The sequence below is a fragment of the Dermacentor andersoni genome, chromosome 8 (assembly GCF_023375885.2).
Source record: "Dermacentor andersoni chromosome 8, qqDerAnde1_hic_scaffold, whole genome shotgun sequence".
In the NCBI taxonomy this organism is placed as follows: domain Eukaryota; kingdom Metazoa; phylum Arthropoda; class Arachnida; order Ixodida; family Ixodidae; genus Dermacentor; species Dermacentor andersoni.
The window spans coordinates 22,339,039-22,352,223 of record NC_092821.1 but is presented as its reverse complement, the minus strand read 5'-3'; the positions used below and the strand labels follow the sequence as shown (position 1 = coordinate 22,352,223).

Sequence of the window (13,185 nt, the reverse complement as noted above, 5' to 3'; positions counted from 1 at the left end):
TCGTGGCCATGCTAGCGTTGTGCCAGTACTGCGCCAATTCCGTCACCGCTGGCATCAGTACGGACTTCGGTAGGCGCAGAAGGATCGAAATGGACCAGAACGGGAGGCGTTGTGAGAAGGTCGATTAGAAGCGAGAATGCAGAGGCCTCGTTATCGCCCCACTGGAAAGGGCGTCTTTTTTCAAAAGCTCGGTTAGTGGTCGTGCTATGGCCACGAAATTTTCCACGAAACGGCGGAAGTACGAACAAAGGCCGATGAAGCTGCGCACATCCTTGACACACTTCGGAACAGGGAAGTGCGCAACAGCATGGATCTTGCCTGGGTCCGGTTGCACTCCGTTCGTGTCAACGAGATGTCCAAGGACAGTAATCTGGCGACGGCCGAATTGACACTTCGATGCGCTGAGTTGCAGACCGGCTTGACGAAAAACGTGCAGGACTGCTGAGAGGCGCTCGAGGTGCGTAGCGACCGTTGGGGAGAATATGATAACGTCATCCAAGTAGCACAGGCACGTGGACCATTTCAAACCGTGAAGAAGGGAGTCCATCATGTATTCAAAAGTGGCAGGGGCGTTACATAGACCGAACGGCATCACTTTGAATTGATAAAGACCGCCGGGTGTTACAAAAGCAGTCTTCTCGCGGTCGAGATCGTCCACGGCAATCTGCCAGTAGCCGGAGCGAAGGTCAATAGAGGAGAAATAGCGAGCACCGTGGAGGCAGTCAAGGGCGTCATCAATCCGAGGTAGGGGATACACGTCATTTTTGGTAACCCTGTTAAGGTGCCGATAGTCCACGCAAAAGCGCCATGAGCCATCCTTCTTTTTGACCAGTACAGCAGGTGACGCCCATGGACTACATGATGGTTCAACAATGTTCTTGGCAAGCATTTTGCGAACTTCCGCGTGAATAACTTGACGCTCAGCTGGTGACACTCGATACGGGCGGCGATGAATAGGAGGGGCATCGCCGGTATTAATGCGATGTTTGACAGCTGTAGTTTGGGCCAAAGGACGATCGTTAAAGTCAAAAATATCGTGGTAGGAAAACAGAACGCGGTAGAGTTCACGAGCGTGCTCGGACGGCAAGTCGGGCGCAATCATTTTCTGTAAGTCAGCGATGGTACAATTTGCCGACTGCGATAGTAGAGGCGCATCGGATGAAGTGTCGTCTACTGCAATGGATGCTACTGAGTGATCCACGAATGAGCAAAGCTGGGCCAGAGACATCCCGCGTGGCAGCACTTGTGTCGTCAAGCCAAAGTTGACCACTGGCAGGCAGACGCAATTCGCCGTAATAGATAAAACTGTATGAGGTACTGTGATCCCGTGTGTTGGAGGACGTCTTGCATAGGAGCTGCGATGTAGTGACCGTCGGGTACTGGTGGGGAAGACACTAGGTCAACGTAGGTCAGTGCCGAAGGTGGCAAACGAACGAAGTCGACGGAACTGAGGCGACTGCGGTGTGGTTCAGCAGGATCCAGAACAGGCAGGTCAAGGCGGAGAGTACTGGCGGAACAATCGATGGGAGCAGAATGTGCGGAGAGGAAGTCTAAGTCGAGGATGATGTCATGGGGACAGTGGGCGATGACTGTGAATAGCACGATTGTTGAGCGATCGGCGAAAGAGACGCGGGTGGTACACATACCAATTACGGGGGCTGTTCCGCCATCGGCGACACGGACAACAGGCGTCGTGGCGGGCGTGATAATTTTCTTGAGCCGGTTACGAAGGTCAGCGCTCATTACGGACAAATGCGCCCCATTGTCTATGAGTGCAGACACAGAAACACCGTCGACTTGCACGTCAAGAAGGTTCAGATGAGTGGGCAACGTGAGTAGAGGATTTAGCGGCGTAGGGAGCAATGCAGCGTCACCTCGAGGCGCTGCATCGTCTAGTTTTCCGGCTGGGAGCGGCGTCCGAAGGGAGTCGGCGAATAGGAGCGACGGGGCTGGGGAGAGCGAGATTGCCGTTGTTGGGGCGAAGGCGAAAGAGAATAGGAGCGGTTCGGTACAGGAGAATCAGCGGCGGCGTTATCGGAGCGTGCGGCATAGGGACGAGAAAGGCCACCTGGGGGGCAAGAGTACCCGCCGTGGTTGCTCAGTGGCTATGGTGTTAGGCTGCTGAGCACGAGGTCGCGGGATCGAATCCCGGCCACGGCGGCCGCATTTCGATGGGGGCGAAATGCGAAAACACCCGTGTACTTAGATTTAGGTGCACGTTAAAGAACCCCAGGTGGTCGAAATTTCCGGAGTCCCCCACTACGGCGTGCCTCATAATCAGAAAGTGGTTTTGGCACGTAAAACCCCATAATTTATTTTTTTGGGGGGGCAAGAGTAGGCGGTATAAGTAGACCGGGTCGGGGAACTCCAGCGACTGCGACAGTGGCGAGAAATGTGCCCGATTCGATGGCAGTGGAAACAAATGGGCTTGTCAGCAGTGCGCCACTCAGATGGGTTGCGGAAACGTGGTGGGTGAGAAGGTGCGGGACCGGGCGGAATCGAAGACGCCGGGCGGGTATCAGGACGATGGGCCGAGCACATGGTGTGAAGACCCATGTTTTCGAACTCTTGGCGGACAACTGCGTGGATCAGTGAGATCGTGACTGCAGATGTGTTGGTGGGACTGGAGTGGAAGGCAGCCGGATAGGCGGCCTCGATCTCACGCCGGACGATCCTGGTAACATCGGCAGTGTTGTTGGGACGAGGAGTGTCGACACAGGAAGATGTCGCTGGGGTGTTGGGCAGACGGGCGAACTGCTGGTCAATACGTCGGCTTTTAGCGAGTTCCAGGCGGCGGCACTCTTTTATAACGGCATCCACCGTCGCTACGTTGTTGCAAACGAGCAAGTTGAAGGCGTCATCGGCAATGCCTTTGAGGATGTGGGCAACCTTGTCTGACTCAGTCATGTGGGTGTCAACAAGTTGGTGACCGTAGGGGTTGCCGAACAAGTCCCGAAGCTGTGTCTTAAGTGAATCCCAACTGGTGAGCTCATCTTCGTGCGTGCGATACCAAACTTGAGGTGTGCCACCGAGGTAAAAGACTACGTTGGCGAGCATGATAGTAGGGTCCCACCGGTTACTGCGGCTGACGTGTTCGTACAGGCTGATCCATTCATCGACGTCTTCCCCATCTTTGCCCGCGAATACGCCAGGATCACGGGGAGCGGGGCGAGTGATGTATGTCGTCGAAGTGGCAGCAGGTGTCGGAGCCGGGGGAGTCCGGTCGTCGTCGCCGGGAGCCATGAAGGAAGGCTAGACGTACCGTCCACTGCGAAGCTCCGTGACGAGGTACAGGGAACGTCCACCTCCACCAGATATGTTACGTAGGAAGACGCAGACGAAAAGCTATGTACAAGTATATTTACAAGAAGATAAGCTGCGCTTGGCCAAGAGGCAACAGCCCGCGCTAGCTTCTCATCGTCGTCGTTGTCTTCGCACTGCTCACCTTTTCGTGATCGCACATATTGTTCCGTAGCAACATATATATATATATACATAAAGGGAGAGCGAGAGAGAAATGGCTTGCCACCGTCCCACTCAAGAAATAGTTGATGCGCCACTGGATAAGGTCCCCAGATAAGATAACTTAATACACGCTTAAACAAACGTACACACTTTGGGGTGTATCTTTGCCACACAATAACAATCTTAATGTCTTGCTGATGTTTCCTTTCTTGAAAACGCTTCGCTCGCTACTTTCCTGTTGTGAATGCTCTGTCATGCTGATAACTGGCGTACCGTTCGTGACTTGGAAGCACCGGGCTCGCAGCGTTATGGAAAGGAAATGCTGACGAAACAGATGACGATTATTGTTGTGGGGCAAGATACCCCCAAGGGGTGTAATTTTGCTAAAGAGTGTAGCGTTTCTCACGGCAAACATGATTTCTCGCCTCACCAGTCTGTGTTAACTTGAACTGCAATCTGTACAGAACGCCTGAGGCCTCTTTGTCTTCGATGCCTGTTCGCTTTGCGATTCCACAAGGTCGCACATATATAGCCTATAGCGGCTTATTTTCTTTTTTTAGTTTTTTCTGAGAATGGTGATGGAAATTCGTGTATCTAAAGCATCGTAGCCTGCTACAGTTTCCACTGCTCTTTCACATTCCAGTGTCGCTGTTTTGAAAGTCGCTTTACTACAATATTGTGCCCTTGTATAGCCTTTTCATTAAAGTTTCTGCGTTCAAGTAGCCTATTTTCATGCTGCCGGTTGTGATTGTGACACTACTTGCCGTTCCTCAGCGGCTTTCTTTTGCGCGTTTGATTTCGTTCTTTTGCTGTTCTTTCGGTATTTATTTTCCTCCTCACGTCTTCCCCATTCATAAGGATCAGCACCAGCTGCCTATCCGTGTCCACTGAAGGACGAAGGCCTCACCCAGCGATCTGCGGTTACGAGCTGTGTAATGTCAAATGATGCCTGCAGATTTCCTAATTTCGTCACACTACCTATAGTTTAGTCATACTCGACTGCGCTTGCCTTCCCTAGGCACCCATTCTGTCAATCTGAGATATTGCGGCGGTCGACTGCCCGCCACATTAGAAAGCCAGTGTGAGGTAGCAAGCCAAAGCGTTCGCTTCCCGTTAACCTCTCTGCCTTTCCAACTTCCACTATCTTTCTCTATTTTTCGGTATGCCTCCGAAGTAATAAGATCTTTTTACAAGTTAACACGTACCTCTGGTCAGCGCCGATAACTTGTTGAACCTGCAATAGCGAGGCAAACAAAACTACAAATGTAAGAGCGAGAAGCATCTTGCCGTCGTGGACCGTGCTGCGCACACTAATGCAACCAGGCGCGCCCGTTAAGCGATATGCGCACGAAGAATTTTTTTTTTTGTCATAAACCCTAGGCTGTAAATGAATGCCGCGAGCTCGTTTTCCAGCGAAAACAAAGAAATATGTTCAAAGATGCAATTTGCTCTTCTCCAAACCTAGCGCCGATGAAACGCTAACGAGTCGTAAAAGCTGCACACATTGCACGTTTTTAGCTCACGATACCGTGCCCACAGCTGCAGGAATATGAAAAATGGCTTCATAAATTTCAGTGAGTAGAAGTAAAAAAAAAAGAGCTTGCTCCGCATCTACTTATATTGCGGCAGAAATTTGCAGTCTTAATCGTTTGTTTAGATTCAACAACATTACAGGTCATATAATTTCCAGCAACATTAAACACTTTTGTTTCATTAGCGCAACGCACTCGATTAAGAATACCTGAACCAATTTCTGTTAACGCCAAGTACATTAGCACTTATCGTTATGTTCTGCTGACGTATTTCCATAAGGGTAGCGTTAGTTAGCTTGAGTAAGTAAGGTTTACATAAGACCGTTTTGATGCCCCGAAATTAAGAACATCGGGGCCGAAAACGAGCACGTAATATCTAGAATATGATGTTGAAATCAAAGTGGCATACGCTTTTGCTGCAACTGATTATCACCGAGGAAAATACGTGCAGCCGTGGATGAAGCATGGTGCCTAATCCTAATTACAAAATAGAGATATTTGCATAGCCATTTACAATTTCATTCTGCGTATGCACCCGAGCACGCAGTACTTCTTTGTAGTTGACGAGCAACAATGTTAAGAAAAAAAAAAACTAGGATGAAGAAATAAGGTTTACAACTCAAAAGCAACTGCTTCACGGTGTTTATGAAAGCGAAGTGTCGGTAACCCAACATTTCGTTGGCCTTGTCTCTGTTATAAATATGTTGCCTGTCATGTATATATGTACACCGACTTGCCCAAGTTTGTCTACTAGTGCATTATCTGTTAAGTTTCTTCAATATCGGTGGCTGTTATTATCCGATTTTCAAGACGAATGGCAGATTAGCCCTTTCATGCTTCAACTCAAAAAACTTGCGATTAACACATACCATGCGTTCTCGAAATGCAAGAATGAAAACGAATAACTTTTATTGCGATAACAAATATATGACCACTCAAGGAGCGTTTCTGCCTTCGCCGTCAGCGTAGCCGTGAGGTTCCGTAGAAAGTCAAAGGGTGCCACCACTGCCGCCTCGCGGAGTGTGTTGTATGTGCTAGTGAAAGCACGTGGGGAAAGCCGCAATCGCTGTTCAATCTGGCGCGTTCGAGGGAAAAATGCGGAGAGAAAACGCGCCGGTCTTCCGTCACGAGGAAGGCCTTAGGAGGTTGGGAGAGAGGGAGGGCGTTGTGCTCGGGCAGCAACTGCGCATTACTAAAGGCCCTTAAAGTTCGTAAAGTGCCACGCTTTGAAGAATGCCGCCTCCTCCTCGCGCGCTCTGGCCAAGGCCGACGCCGCGTCGCTATTGGCCTAATAGCATCACGTGGGCCCTCGCGCCGTGCATCAGCGCCATTGTTGCTCGAGAAGCGTCTACGGAGTGGCGAGCAGCGCATGTTGACGGCTTTGCTACGCTCGAGCAGTGTAGGCGGCGCCACGGTCGAGGACGAAGCGTGAAAGAGAGGAGAAACGAGGAGGAGTGAAGGCGGAGGAGGAGAGTGTCGCTACTTTACGAAGTTTAAGGGGCTTTACGCATTACGCCACCTGGTGCAAGGGGAACTGACGATCGCGGCTCAATCTCACGCGTGGCAGTGGGCTTCAACGAGGGGGCGCGCCGTACCTTGAAAGGGATCTGCAGATGGCTCATACGTTTGTGCGCGCTATGTGCTCGCCGCTCTTGCATTGAAGTGATAGACGGCACGAAGGTCACTTCGCTCGCTGCTGCTGCCGCGCTTGCTCACACCAGCGATTTGACAGCGAGTGTCCCCGCTCATCGAGTGTGATTTGTTCATGTTTGTGTTGTATCGTCATGGCACCGCACGTGCCTATGAAGCTGGGCGCACCTGCTGTTCTCACTTTCGTCCCTTACTCTCTATTTGTCCCTTCCCCTCTTTTTTGATCTGTGGTATACATTGCACGCGATACCCGTAATAAACGTTCTTTGCTCGGTTGACCTTATTGGGAGTACGTGGTTACTTCAGTGGCGACGAGGATGGGATGAGCCTGCCGCCCCACCAGCAACACCCCGGTAGCCATGGCCGGATACGCAAGCCCACCGCAGTTCGAGGAAGCTACAGACTACTGGCCGGCATATGTAGTGCGGCTAGAAGCTTTCTTCGAAGGCAACGGCATCACGGAAGAAAAGAAGAAGCGAGCATTGCTCGTAGCAGGGCTGAGCACTCACATGGTGGCCATCGTTAGTTGACGCTGCGCGCCAACAAAGGTGAACGAGCTGTCATACAATGAAGCACTCGATATACTGCAGAAGCATTTTTCGCCCAACCCGAATGAAATAGCCCAATCCTACAAATTTTTCTCATGCAACCAGATGCCTGGAGAGCCATTCAGAGATTTTCTTGTAGCCATTCGGCAATTGGCGGATACCTGCAACTTCGGCACTTCACTTGACAGGATGCTCCGGGACCGTATAGTTCGTGGCTTGCAAGACAACTCGGTACGTCGTCAACTGCTTTTCAAGGCATCCTTAACAAGAAGCGAAGCAGAGGAAATCGCCTTAGCAGTGGAAATGGCGGAAGAAAACGTGAAGACGTTGATGACTGCGCCTGAAGACGAAGGCGTACACATGTTAAGAAACATGTACGCACGACGTGAAAGTCGGCCACCATGCTTCAGGTGTGGAAAAACAGGGTACGACCCCAGAACCTGCCGGTTTCACTCGGCGAAGTGCTACCGGTGCCAGCAGCGCGGTCATGTTCGCAAGATGAGTCCCGGACAAGCAGAACGAGGGAACCGTTCACGTGGCCCCACCAGCAAATTAATACCGTGCATCCGTCAGCAGGAAACTGCAACGATCCGGGATCAGAAGCTCTGTTCCTCGTTGAAACGGCAGATAATTTTGTTGGAAACATTCACACCGTAAAGGCAATAATGTGTACTCTACTTTGGAATTTTATAGCGATCCAGATGCAGCTGGACACAGGGTCCCCTGTTTCTATCATCACTTGGCTCACCTACGTACAGCATCAAGATTCCTGGCCGAAACTGCAAGAATCTCCGCTCAAGTTGTCATGCTTCCTTAGACCACTGCCGGTGCGTGGCCAGTTACAGCTCGACGTTTCCTTGAGTTCGAAGGCTACGAAAGCCACATTAGCGGTGCTGAGTTGTTCCGGGCCGAACCTGTGTGGCCGGGACGTCATGACAGCGCTGGAGCTTCTTGGGGAGCCGGTGCTCAGCGCAACGCAGGCAGGTGAGAGTGCAGCCATTCGTGAAGTTGGCAATGGCGTTCAAGTCTTGTTACAAGAATTTTCCAACGTGTTTCGCCCCGAGTTAGGGCTCATAAAGGGACCGCCCGCCCGTTTGCCATTGCGCGATGATGCTGTTCCTCGGTTCTGTAAGGCGCGGCTGGTGCAGTACGCGTTGCGTTTAAAAAGTGGAGGCCGAAATTGATCGGTTAGTTGAAAATGGAATTCTTGCCCCGGTCGCACACCCGGAGTGGGCGGCACCGTGGTGGCGGTGGTAAAGCGTAACAGAAAGATTCGCTTATGCGGCAATTTGAAAACTACTGTCAACCAAGCCTGCCATACCATCCAGTATCCTCTCCCGCGCATAGAGGACATCATGGCGACGTTAAACGGCGGTGAAGTTTTTACAACTATTGATCTCCGGGACGCCTACAATCAAATTGCGTTAGACGAAGAATCGCAACTGCTCACGACTGTGAATACACAGAAGGGCCTTTTTTGCTTCACACGCCTTCCGTTCGGAGTAGCCTCTGCGCCAGCGCTATTTCAGCGACGCATGGAAACAATTTTGCAAGGACTGCCCGGAGTACAGGTCTATTTGGACGACGTAATCGTTGCAGAAAAGCTGAATGACGCCGCCACCTTACGCCGAGTTCTGGGAAGGTTCCGCGAGTTCGGGGTGCGGCTGAATCGGGAGAAGTCAAGATTTCGTGAGAATGAGGTTGATTTTTTGGGTTAGAAAATCGACGATAAGGGCGTGCATGCCAAAAGGGAAAATCTTGAGGCTATTCTGGACGTCGGCACACCCACGGGAGTGCCCGAGTTAAGGTCATTTTTGGGTCTGGTCACCTATTACCAAAAGTTTCTACCGCAGGCAGCCACGTTCCTTGCACCTCTGTACGAACTACTGCGCGCCAGGGCTGAGTGGAAGTGGGGCATTGCTCAGCAGCAGGCGTTCCAAGAGGTCAAAGCACTGATAAGTAAAGCAGAATTTCTTGCCCATTACGACCCGGACAAACCGTTGATACTAGAATGTGACGCTTCATCAGTCGGCATTGGAGCCGTCCTTTCTCACGGCACAGCTGAGGGGATGAGGCAACCCATTGGCTTCCCCTCCCGCATACTCGCAGACGCAGAGCGGAAGTATTCGCAGCTTGAAAAGGAAGCCCTGTCATTAGTGTTTTGAGTAGCGAAATTCCGGGCATATTTGTTGGGTAGGAAATTCACACTTCTGACTGATCACAAGCCATTAGTCAGTATTTTCAATTCAGATAAGCCGGTTCCAGCCATGGCGGCCGCCCGCATACAATGGTGGGCCCTCCAGTTGAGCACCTACTTCTACATCGTCGAGTTCAAGGACGGCAAGGTGAATGTTCCGGCTGATGCACTCAGCCGCCTGCCACGGGCAGCGCCTTCCAAGGAAGTGTCCGGAGACGAGGACGGCGCTGATGACTGTGAGTACGTACTTCTCACCGCCTGTTTGGACAGTAGAGTGCTGTCAGCCAAACAACTGGCCCGCTATACGGCCGAAGATGAGGAGTTACTTGTGGTGCGGAAGTGGGTACAGGAAGGCTGGCCTCGGCATTTAGACATGAAGCAAGTCACTCTGAAGCCGTACCTATTCCGGAGGAACGAGGTAACTGTGAGAGAAGGACTGGTGTTCTGGGGCCACCGAGTCGTCGTGCCTAAAGCAGCCAGGAACGCAGTGTTGCAGCTGATTCATGAGACACATCAAGGAATCACCGCGATGAAGAGACTAGCTCGCTCGCTGCTTTGGTATCCCGGCATTGATAAACATATTGAGCAGCTCGGTAAGACGTGCCACTTATGTGTTCAAGCTGCACCGATGCCTCCACGCCAGGTACCAGTCCCGTGGCCGGAAACCAGGCAGCAGTGGTCTCGTCTGCACATCGATTTCGCGAGTCCGGTGGATGGCTACATGCTATTAATTGTGGTCGATTCCCACAGTAAGTGGATGGAAGCTGTGCCGTTGCGAACTTCCACAACTGGGACGACCGTAGATGCACTGCGCACCCTCTTTAGCACTTTTGGGTGGCCGCGCACAATCGTCACAGATAATGGGCCGCAGTTTGCAAGCCGGGAATTCCAGACTTTCACTACGGCGAATGGAATAAAGCACATGCGCACTGCACCATATCAACCTCAATCGAATGGGTTGGCGGAACGAGTGGTGCGTACCATAAAACAAAGCATGCAGAAAAACAGGCAAGGATCAATGCAAACGCTGCTGGCCAGGATCTTGCACAACTACCGACGAACGCCGCTATCGGGCGGAAAAACGCCGGCTATGCTGCTGATGGGGCGTGAGCTACGCTCTCGATTAGATAACTTGTTGCCGTCAGAAACAGAGCGTTACAGTTACCCTTTTGCCAATGATTTCTTGCAGAAGGATAAAACAATTTGGGTGCAAAAGTACGGTTGCCTCGGAAACCCATGAACTCAAGCCCGTGTCCAAACAACAGAGGGGTCTCGTATGGTGACTGGCGAGGGACCGGAGGTTGAACTAATGCGACGACACTTGGACGAAGTGCAACCGCGTGTGGTGGTGCAGGACTCGGAGCAAGTGACAGAGCCGTCGACAAGACCGCTAGTGCGAATACGACGGATGAGACCACAACCCTGGAACTACGTAGGTCAACCCGTTCGAGACGTCCCCCTGACAGGTTCTCTCCCTAAGAGAAGAGGAGACTGTTGTATCGTCATGGCACCGCACGTGCCTATGAAGCTGGGCGCACCTGCTGTAATCACTTTCGTCCCTTACTCTCTATTTGTCCCTTCCCCTCTTTCTTGATGTGTGCTATATATTGCACGCGATAACCGTAATAAACGTTCTTTGCTCGGTTGATCTTCTTGGGAGTACGTGGTTACTTCAGTTTGCTTCAGCGCGCTGACACCACGCCCGTTAATTCAGTTAGTAAGCGATTGTTTACAACTTTATACGGCCGATATAGCCTTGCTTCGTATAGCTGTCTACTAACTGGCTGTCGCAATTGAGGCTTCGACTTTCGGGCGAAACTGCGCTTTTTTTTCTGTCATTACGTCAAAACGTCATTCAAACGTTTTCTGTCATTACGTCAAAAAATAATAACGCAACGGCTGATTCCTAAACAGAATTCACACACATTAACAAAGTCGACCGTTTGACATGCGTTCGGCTAGCCGTGGCCCGTATTCGCAAAAAAAAAAAAAAAAAAAAAACTACGCTAGAATTTTTCGTAAGCATCATTTCCAGCTAGTCCTACAGCTGAACATATCATTAGTGAAGGCTGTCAGCCTATGAAAGACTACTTATGAAATATTCCTTGCGAATTCGACCCGCTAATGTCATTGGTTATTGCTAAATTGCAATAACCACCGCGTTCATTTCTGTCAACCATGTTGCAGCGCAGAACTAACCTGATCCTGACTTTGCTTTGTTTGCCGCCGACGCATTTGTGACCTCAGTGTCTGTGTTCGGGATAGTCTCATATGGTAAACTGAGCTAGTTTCCGCGTGGCAAACTTTGTTCTCCTGGGAAGCCTGCCAAGCTTTCTAAGCTAAGAAATCCAGCGAAGTTGTACGTCCTAGCTGCGAAAAGAAAGACGTTAAATCAAATTTAAAGAAAGTGCACAAGGTGTGGTCAATAGGCTTCCTTTGCCTTGTGGCAAATACTACATTTGACAAATGTGACCCCGTCTGAATTACAGTTTGCGTCAGCACAACAACAATGTTAAATACAAATTTTAGTCTCCCGAGTGTTTCCTTGTTTTACACTGCAGGGGTTGTGGCACTAGCTGCCCTCGACTTCGACAACTGTGCTAATGTCAGTCGTGCTCTCATTCCCCTAACGAGTGGGATTACTTAAAGATAAGTCACATCAAGAAGCACAGATATCTGTGGGTCAGCCTACCTTATATACCTTTATCACTCTAAAAAAACATGTTTTGTAGTCTGTGGACACATGTCGAATTAGGAGTGTTTCTTTCTTGATGGTATGGGTAAGTTGGTGCGCAGTGATACTGTCGGATGTTCATTACCATACCCAGGAATTCTGGACAAGCGTTTGGTTTCCTTTTTCGCCACCACGTGGCGCATCCACCTTAATGATTTGAAATTCGCGCCGTGACGTATGGCATGACGCACAACAAAAGAAAACATAATAAAAAGAAGCGCACCCTGAGACTGTTGCTTCACCTCGGTACTTGAAAACGAGCGCGCTCATGTATCGGCCTTATCTGCTACTTGCCAGACTGGCAATGAATCGACGATTTTGCTAGACACCTTGCCAGACAGCTCGTCGGCATTCCGTGTGAGATGTCTGGCCGAGATAACGGCTCCCGCAAAGCTTCCCTTTGGTTTCTATTATTTGTTCACCACTGCAGCCGTGAGCTTCCATATAGTCAGCTTTGTGCTTCGTGGGTTTCCGATAGAACTGGAATGATTGAATAAGAGGAAGCTTTAGCTAGGGCCTATCTTCGATGCCGGCCGCTCAAATACATGTAAAAGGCATGATTTTGTAAAAAACAGCTCAACGACCTGAATGAGAATTGCTGCATTGAAGAGAGAACGTGTAGCATTTAAGTGAGAACGTTAAATCGCAGTGATTGCAGCAAAAATAATTTTGATTTAGGCCATAGAAGTATTGACAAGACGTCGGAAATCAGTAAATCTGAAAAAAGAATAGAAGTACAAAGTTTACAAATCCGCTCGTTAGCATCAAAATCTAATATCACATCTCTGTATTGGAGCATCTCAATCGGGCAAGTTTGACGTATGAATTTATGACGTATGTGAAGTTGTTACAATGCTTGTCAAGGTTTTGCGAATGCCACATTCAGGAGTTAGTGATGTATTTCAGGGTGGCATATGTTATATCATTTTCGTCCGCAATAAATGAAATATTAAATTCAGCTTAGAGAATTGCGACATTATTTTTAGTTGGTGAGGTGCGGGGTTGTATACTTCAGGTAGCGTTTCTTTAAATTTCGCATATTTTCAGAATTTAAATAAA

The 13,185-nt window shown here is 50.0% G+C and overlaps 1 long non-coding RNA gene and 1 pseudogene across 1 annotated transcript in view; one reads left to right on the top strand and one right to left on the bottom strand.

Annotated features, from left to right (window-relative positions):
* LOC129383636 (uncharacterized) overlaps positions 1–4,805 on the bottom strand; it is an 83,507-nt gene extending 78,702 nt beyond the window's left edge. Inside the window, exon 1 of the long non-coding RNA XR_008611494.2 lies at positions 4,671–4,805. This is a non-coding gene — a long non-coding RNA (uncharacterized lncRNA). The remainder of the gene's footprint in view (positions 1–4,670) is intronic.
* A 2,201-nt stretch (positions 4,806–7,006) lies between these two features.
* Positions 7,007–12,075, top strand: LOC129383599 (uncharacterized; annotated as a pseudogene).
* The last annotated feature ends 1,110 nt before the right edge of the window (positions 12,076–13,185 follow it).